We start from the raw sequence: 8,475 nt of genomic DNA, 5'->3' as shown, positions 1-8,475 counted from the left end.
TGGAAGCCGATAACAAGGTAGTTAATTTTCAGTGGTGTTAGAACTCCACTTCCTGGGATCTGAGACTAGTCGGAGTTCCTGAGGCAAACTCCTGGAGGGGGTTCAGGCTCCAGGCACAGCAACCAAATCAAAGTACATCCTGTCCTTGTCTGTTCTCAAAATGCATTTTCTTTTCTGAGCAATGGACCCATTCAGGCCCTAAGGTGTCTCATCCTTTTACTGCTCTGTTTTTCTTCTTGCAGAACATTCTCCCGTTTCCCAGGGTCTGTAGGAAAACTTCTTATCTATAGTTAGTAAGGTGAGTAATTATTAAACAACTATGGTCCTATTCCTCTTAGGTGCCCTCCCCCTTTCACAATCACGGTTAACAGAGTGTGATCAATGTCTCTGCCCCCAACACAACTATATGTTTTATTATATGAGTTTCACAATCATCACATTACAGATTGAGAGTTACATATTACAGCCTTGCAGAAAAGAAACACGTTTAACTTCTTTTATGTGAGCATTTCATAATCTTAAAATCACTTTTAAAAATATAGCACCATTTAGCATCTTTATTTATTTTTTATTTTAAAATGTGATGGGCTTATTTTTTTTTTACTCTGATGCAAAACCAAACATTCCACTACAGCACAAAGACGAATATATTAAAAGGTCATGGAAAAATGGTGTGGGACATGCAGGACGTGATGTACAAACTGGAGGGTTGGGCCATTTTCTTTATAATATGACACTACACTGTTGCTGAGGAGCACATTTAAAATAATACTGAGGAACTGAAATGTGGTGCACACATGACAACTTCCAGGCATGCCTCCAAGCACCTCCCTTAGGATGCACTTGCGATCTTTAGACTTCAGTTTGGGGAGGATTGACATTCTTTGGAAGAATAAAAAGTTCACACTTTTGAAATTTCAGAGAAGAATTTTAAGGCCAAAACATAGTGGCTTCATATCTCTTCACCTCCAGGGAGAAATGTGATGCTTTATTCAAACTGCATTAAGCTTCTAGTTCAAATCCCAGCCCAACCTTGTGACCTCCTGCACTGAAGCTCCTTCCATCAATTAAAGCTGAGAGGGTCAGTTTGACTCCTGGTAGAAGAGCCTGAGTATGACCCAGTGCAATCAGGCTGGCATTATTTACTTTAGCAGATTGAGAAGTTCTATGATCCAACTTGTATTTAGCAGCGATGCCAAAACGGGTGTTGTTATTGCCAGCTGTCCAAGCGAGGTTTATTGACGTCTCAGTCTTCTCATTAACCTTCTGGTAGATAGACCCTCCAAATTCAGTGCCATCATTCACATGAGTGTGCAGCTGGAAGTCTGCACCCTTGTAACCCAGGGCGAAATTATTCTGCGACAGTTTGGATTTGGCTGTGTCAAAACTCATCCGCTAGCCAGCAAGCCAACCTTCAAAGGCTAACACAGCCCAGCCATAGATGACTGGGCCAGCAAAATCTATATCAACATTACCGCCAAGACGGGAACAATCCGTTTATAGGAGGTCTTCAGTTTCCCACTCTTCTTTCCTGTGTTCGGTACAAACATAGTATCAAGAGTCAGTTTCAACCCTTCAGCCAGCTTATTCTCCAAAGAGTTTTCTGTTCCAAGAGTACTGTCTGTGTTCCATTTTTGGGTGAAGGTAAGTCCATAGTTACAGACCTTATATTTGGTCTCTAGGTTGCCTGATGCTTTCCCCGTGTCAGTATAAGCATGACCAGAAGTAGAAAACTCCACTCCACTGCACGACTTGGTTCTCAGATCTGTTTTGAGCATGCCAAACCCATATCCTTTGTTGACGACATCCTTGGCAGCCTTTCCTAGGTCACAGTAAGTTGGTGTGTTACACACTATCTCTGGGTCTCTGCTCTGCAGGACAACGCTGAAGGTCTTCTTTGGCGCCATCCGCCACTATTTAGCATCTTAAAGAATTGGTTTTTCATGGAACAAATTTTGTTTTGTTTTGTGGGTGTGTGCGCATGAGTGTAGAAAATAGGAACAGTATAAAAGAGGGAATATAATGTCCATATTATTTCAAAGTTTTCTTTGTTATTTAACATATTGTGACAGCATCCCTTTGATTTTTTCCTAAGAATTTTTTTTTTGCCTTTAAAACATTTCTGGGAATAATTTGGAGGCAAACTGAAGAATTAAAGGCATGATAAATTCTCTTTCTTAAACTCTTTTCTTGAGTCATAGCACAGATTTGGAAATAGCTCCTCAGCTACTCCAACAGGACGTCAAGACAATAACTGAATAAGTCAGCAAGTGCTTAGCTAAACAGAAGCTGCTTATTACTGGAGAAGCCCTAATGATACCATTGTAATTAACCTAATTATTGATAACACGGGGGAGCAAGGGAAAGGCCAGATATAGGCATGTTCCCTGCAAAACTTTGGTGTAAGGGGACTAGACAACGGGAAGATGGACACATGCCCAGTGAAGTTGGCGTAACATGGGGAAGATACTTGCTGTAATAACAGGAAAAAGGCCTCTCTTTTCCTTTGCTGTGGCCTTCCACAGTTTAGGAGAAGCACCTGGAAATTAAACCCCAAGATCATGAATTTCTCTGATTCAAACAGCTGGGGGGAGGGGGAGTGTGGCAGGGGGCAGAGACAAAATAAGCTACTCTCAAGGCTACATTCTTACATGCCCCCTCCTCCCTGATGTTTTCACAACTCAGGGATAATTCGAAACAAGGAGTCTCTGGTTAGTAGAAAGTTCCCTCCCCCCCCCCCCCCCCTTCAAACAAGCCTCTTTTGAACTCCAAAACTTTTGCTCTAAGCATGTTTTATAGGCTTGGGAAAAATACTGATAAGACACCTCCCTAGGACATCCGCCGGACTGTCTCCTGGAAAGCAAACAAACTATAACTTTTTTTTTAAATCCTCACCAGAAGATATTTTTTTCAGTGCTTTTCAAAGGGAGTGGAGGGGGGGGAGAGAGAGAGAGAGAGAGAGAGAGAGAGTGAGAGTGGGGGGGGACATCGATGTGAGAGAGACGCACAGATTAGTTGCCTTCGGCACGCACCCCGACTGGGGCTGGGGATCGAGCCTGCAGCCAAGCAAGGTACGTGCCCTTGGTCGGAATCAAAGCCAAGACCCTTCAGTCCACAGGCCGGCGCTCTAACCACTGAGCCAAACCAGCTAGGTCCAAACTATACCTTTTCAAGACACCCCCTGGTATCTGCTCAACTTCAGCCCCAAACCAGCCTCCCTTCCTTGTCACTTAGCAACAGCCAGGGCTTCAAAGTAGAAGCCACCTTTCGTCTTCTGCTCCTGTATTGATTAGCAATGCTTTCCCCTCATGGAAAGTAAAAGAAACTTCCTCTCTGCATTTCTCCTTTTAATTGTGAATTCTTTCACAGCCCTCATCACCAGCCAAACCCTAACATTTTGGTGGCCTGTACAGGGAGATAATGTTTCTTCTGCTCCACCTTCTCCTCCATCTCCAGCTGCATCTCTTACTTTAGCTGTGAATTCTTTCACAGGCCGAGTCACCGGCCAAACCCCAACACTTGCCTGTCACTCACACCTGGGGACAGAGATAGTTGGCCAGAATGGGCTTGGCCACTGCAAGGAAGTGAAGATTTGGGATGTTTAATCCCCTGAACAAAGGAATTCACCCTCTTGCGCTTTTGGGACACTTGGGACTCTTGTTGCTTGGGGCTCACTCTCCTGCATTCTCCTGTGTGGCCCGCGGCCATGCGGACCCCTTCATACAATGGACTAGTTGACTGTAACTAGCCTGATGCTGAACTGGACCCGGCTCCAACATGGAAAGGAAACTCTGGACACTGGGGACCCGGCTCCAACATGGAAAGGAAACTCTGGACACTGGCTTTGCTTCTGGCTTTACTGAAACCCCAGCTACACTTCTTCTGTGACTGGACTAAGGAAAATGGGACTGTAGACACCCAGGGATATAATTCCATGGAAGTAAAGCTTTCTAACTTACCTCATCCTCTTGTGGGGGCCTCTGGAAATGCTTATTCCATGGTACCCCCAGAACCCCACTTCCACCCATAGCACGAAGAGAGAAGTTTCTAATTAGCAGACTGGGATTTAGTGGTAGATTTTAAAGACTTTCTTAAAAATGTTTCTAAACTAGTCACATCTCCCATTTCTTCCTGTCTGTTGAGGTTTCAGAAAAGAGGGAGCACCCCTGGCCGGTGTGGCTCAGTGGTTAGAGTGTAGGCCTACTCACCATAGGGCCAGGAGTTTGATTGCCAGTCAAGGGCGGTACCTGGGTTACAGATTCGATCCCCGGCCCAGGTTGGGGCGAGTGTGGGGGCAACCAATTGATGTGTCTCTCTTACATTGATGTTTCTCTCTCTCTCCCCCTCCCTCCCTCTCTTCCACTCTCTCTAAAAATCAATGGGAAAATATCCTTGGGTGAGAATTAACAAAAAATTAAAAAGAAAGAAAGGAGAAAGAAAGAAAAGAGGGAGTATGGCTAGGCATGATCTCCCGACCTCACCAACAAAGGCATCTAAGTGCTTTGTGCTCTTGCATTCTCTGTCCCTCTTTCTCTCCCCCTCTCTCTTTCTCATACACACACATTTTCTTGTCTTTATGGAAAGAATTATATCATTTGAAGTTTGCATTAAAAAAGCTGTCAATTGTATCAACTTCTATAGCCTATCAACTTAAAAAACACAACTCTATCAACTTTTCTACAATTGTATCAACAACTATGGTTTAAGAAAGTCTCCATCGTCCAATGCTATCAATTACCTCATTCAATACACCTTTAAACTCAGATTACCCAGGAATGTTCTAAAAATAAAGCAGCACAAGAAATAAATATCTTAAAAAGGAAACTGACTTCTATATCTTTGGAATTTCCTCTAGTTTCTTGCTGAAACTCTGGTAACTCTGATAACTATTCCATTCACCTGATGAGATACGGACTGCTGGCTTAGTCAAGAAAGAAAGAAAAAAGCCCGGCCAGCGTGGGTCAGTGGTTGAGTATCGACCCATGAACCACTCGATCACGGTTCCATTCCCGGCCAGGGCACATGCTGGGGTTGCGGGCTTGATCCTTAGTAGGGGGCGTGCAGGAGGCAGCCGATCAATGACTCTCTCATCATTGATGTTTCTAGCTCTCTATCTCCCCTTTCTTCTCTCTGAAATAAATAAAAACATTTTTTTAAAAAGAAAAGAAAAAATTGTTTAAAGTAGGTATTTCAACTGAGGGCACCATAGAAGATTACTCTAAATTTTCCAGAATTTGTGGCTAAATAATTTAAAATCATCTCAAGTGACATGGGATTACATTTAGATAAGAATAAAAATTATTTTCTACTTTTGTCAAGACTCCTTAAAAATACACCCTAGAATATAGTTTAAAATGAATAGCTCTTTCCTGCCTCTTTTAAATTTTTCTTTATTGTCATGGATCATACGACATTGTTATTCATCCACTCATTCATCCATCTAGTCATTCATTTACTCATTTACAGGTAAACATTTATTAACAACTCTTTATATTCCAGGCATGGCACCAAAACAGCCATGGGGGAAATGCCAAAAAATGATAATACCTGGTATCAAGCACAATAATATGTCAATATGCTGTGAAGACACAAAAAATGAAATAATAATGAATCAGAGGTTTCATAGGATTTAAGATCTGGACAAGGAATTAGAGGCCATCTAGTCCAATGCCCTCATTTTATAAATAGGAAACCAAGGCCCAGAAACGCTGACCTTCACACACCTGGTTAGCGTAGCTTGGCATTGCTGTCAATTATTGATGGGATAATTAGTTAATTTTAAAGATAACACCCAAAGGCAGTTAATATCATCCCATTTTACAAATAAAGAAGCTAAATTTGGGAAAATGAAATAATGCATCCAAATATACTGTTAGTAAATGGCAGATGTCTGATTCCAACCCATCTCTGTCTGAATCTCAAACTGAGCTCTGAAACCTTGCATCGTTATTTCCTCTAAAGTAATATCTCCTAACATCTAGTCTAGTGATTTATTCCTCTGTAAGATTTTTCTGCATACTCCATAATGTAGCATATCTAAATTTAATCTAAACTTATGCCCTCCAAATATAAATATATCAGTGATTGAGATTATATCCTGTAAGTGAAAAATGCTCCAATATTCCTGTCAGAATAATTCTAAAACTAGTGAAATAGTTTACAAAGGCAAATCTTTAGTAGTTATTTTAGATTGCATGTAATTTTCTTTAAAAACAGTACCCAAGAAGAAAACATTGGGATATTCAAATACATTCACTTTCTCCCCCAGTTTTTGGATACACTATTCCCCTTTTGGAAGACAGTGGAAGAAATTTTTCTTGCTTCTCAGGGTCAGGACAAGCCATTCTCTAGAACGGCTGGTTTGGTTTCAGCTTATGGGCACTGTGAATCTTGTAATTGGTCACATCTCCTCTTTAGCAGGAAGCTGCACATGGGACCCTCACATAGTCCCTGCTTTATAATTAATTGGTTTTTGTTATTTTATTTATCTTTATTAAGTGATAGCTTTCTTCAGGCCCAGAATTTTCTGGCTCAGAACTATGGCTACCTAATTAGTTAGTAAAGGGAACTCCAGACAGGTAAGATGGGAAAAAGAGACTACTGGGGCAAATGGAAGATTTTCTGAGTAGTAAAACTATTTATTTTTATTCCAAAAATAAAGTTATTTGCTTTATCACCAATAATAAAAGTTTCCTTACAAGGCCATCTATAAAACAAAATGTTTGAAAATATGAGAACTTCTAACCTTTAATGTTATCTCCTGTGGAATGTAACTTGTAATTCCAAAACATTGTACGCTAATTGGTTGTTATGGGTAACAGCATTCAAATCGGTGTTTATAATTTTCGGTTATATGAAGTTTTCACCTTTTTCTTCTGCAAAAGAACCTCAAAACTTCCTATCTATCTTTTTCCTATGTGGTCAAAAACACACTTAATAAATCAATGACTTAAACTAAAACAACACATAAAAGAGGCTTTCATTTTAATAATGTAAAACAACTGGAAAGTTAGTTTAGGACCATATATAGACAAACCTAAGGCACCATAAACGTACCCCATCCCTAAGAACTGGTGGCACTCAGAATAAAGGAAGGTCAGGGCAAGGAAGGGTTAGCCTGGGAAAACTACAGTGAGGTGATTCTTGGCCTTCAATGAGCAAACATAGAATTTAAATAGGAAAGAACATTAGTTAGAGCGTTCTAGGAATATAAGATATAATCAGTGCATATTTTCTCCTATTGAGAGCTAGAACTAAGTTTGAATAGACTGTGAGTGTTTGAATGTCCTTACCTGCTTATCCTTTAAAACTCAGTTCAGTCCTTACAGCTTCCAGGGTGCTTTCTTTGATCTCCAATATTTGACTTCATGCCTACTCTTTGGGCTCCCTCTATAGTCCTTTCTCTTACAATTTACCATATTAAATGTATATCACAGTGCCTGTGCTTGCATGTCCATGTATTCCAGTATTTTTAAAGCTACAGTCAATGGTTTATTCATCTATGCTAGTTCCAGTTCACTGACTTGAAGGGCTTTAAATACTACAGAAATAAGTTGAGCTTAATTTGAGAATCAAAAGGAGTCATTGTAAATTCTTGAGCTAAAAAGCAATATGGTTATAGAAGTATTTCTGGAATATTAGATTTTGAGCAGTGGGAAGTCTGGATTAGGAAGGGAAGATAGTAGAAATAGAAAGACCAAAAAGCTAACACAACACACTAATAATAATGCTTTATATATACATAATTATTTTGTGAAAGATGCTTTCTGTGTGATTTCTTAGAAATCTAAGCATTTACTTCTAGGATATTATTAGTCTTATCTTAAGGATGAAGGATCTTGGAGAGGATAGTGACTTGGCCCACATCACATAGAGAAAAGAGACAGGAATTGAAGCTTCTTTAAGTCTGAGTTTAGGATTCTTTGTGTTCTATAGAGAAGGTGACAGAAGGCTTTATCTAAGTGTTAGCAGTAATACAGGGACAAAGGAAAACACCTGCCAAACCATGAGACTGCAGAACTAGAATACTGGTTGCAGGTTACACTCCACTTAGATGGAGTGTAAAGAAAGAGGTGAAGTCAAAGATGCTGCCTGGAATGCAGCTCTGGGGACCCTGGAGAACAATGTTCCTCGTGGCAAACCTGTTACATAAATGATAACGTGTGCTTACGGGGTCGTGCACAGGCAAAGCTTTCCTAGGTGTGAGTAGTAGTTTGTGATAAAAACACTGAAAATTTGTTTTTGTCACTTACTATGAATCTGCAGGATCAGAGTCAAACATAATGATACCCATAGTGCATTTCAAACAAACTGACTTCTAAGTAGGTTTTTCATCTATAATAGACTTTTTAAATGGCCCAAGCAACTGTTTTGGTTTTTTTAAAAATATATCTTTATTGATTTCAGAGAGAGGAAGGGAGAGGGAGAGAGAGATAGAAACATCATTGATGAGAGAGTCATTGATCGGCTGCCTCC

General features: G+C 40.4%; 1 pseudogene; it reads right to left on the bottom strand.

Annotated features, from left to right (window-relative positions):
* Positions 1-923: 923 nt before the first annotated feature.
* Positions 924-1,807, bottom strand: LOC107527186 (non-selective voltage-gated ion channel VDAC3 pseudogene; annotated as a pseudogene).
* Between the last annotated feature and the right edge of the window lie 6,668 nt (positions 1,808-8,475).

Source organism: Miniopterus natalensis, chromosome 2 (genome assembly GCF_054644295.1).
Source record: "Miniopterus natalensis isolate mMinNat1 chromosome 2, mMinNat1.hap1, whole genome shotgun sequence".
Taxonomy (NCBI): Eukaryota; Metazoa; Chordata; class Mammalia; order Chiroptera; family Miniopteridae; genus Miniopterus; species Miniopterus natalensis.
Note: the sequence above shows the minus strand (reverse complement) of the source record. Positions and strands in the feature narration are given on the sequence as shown.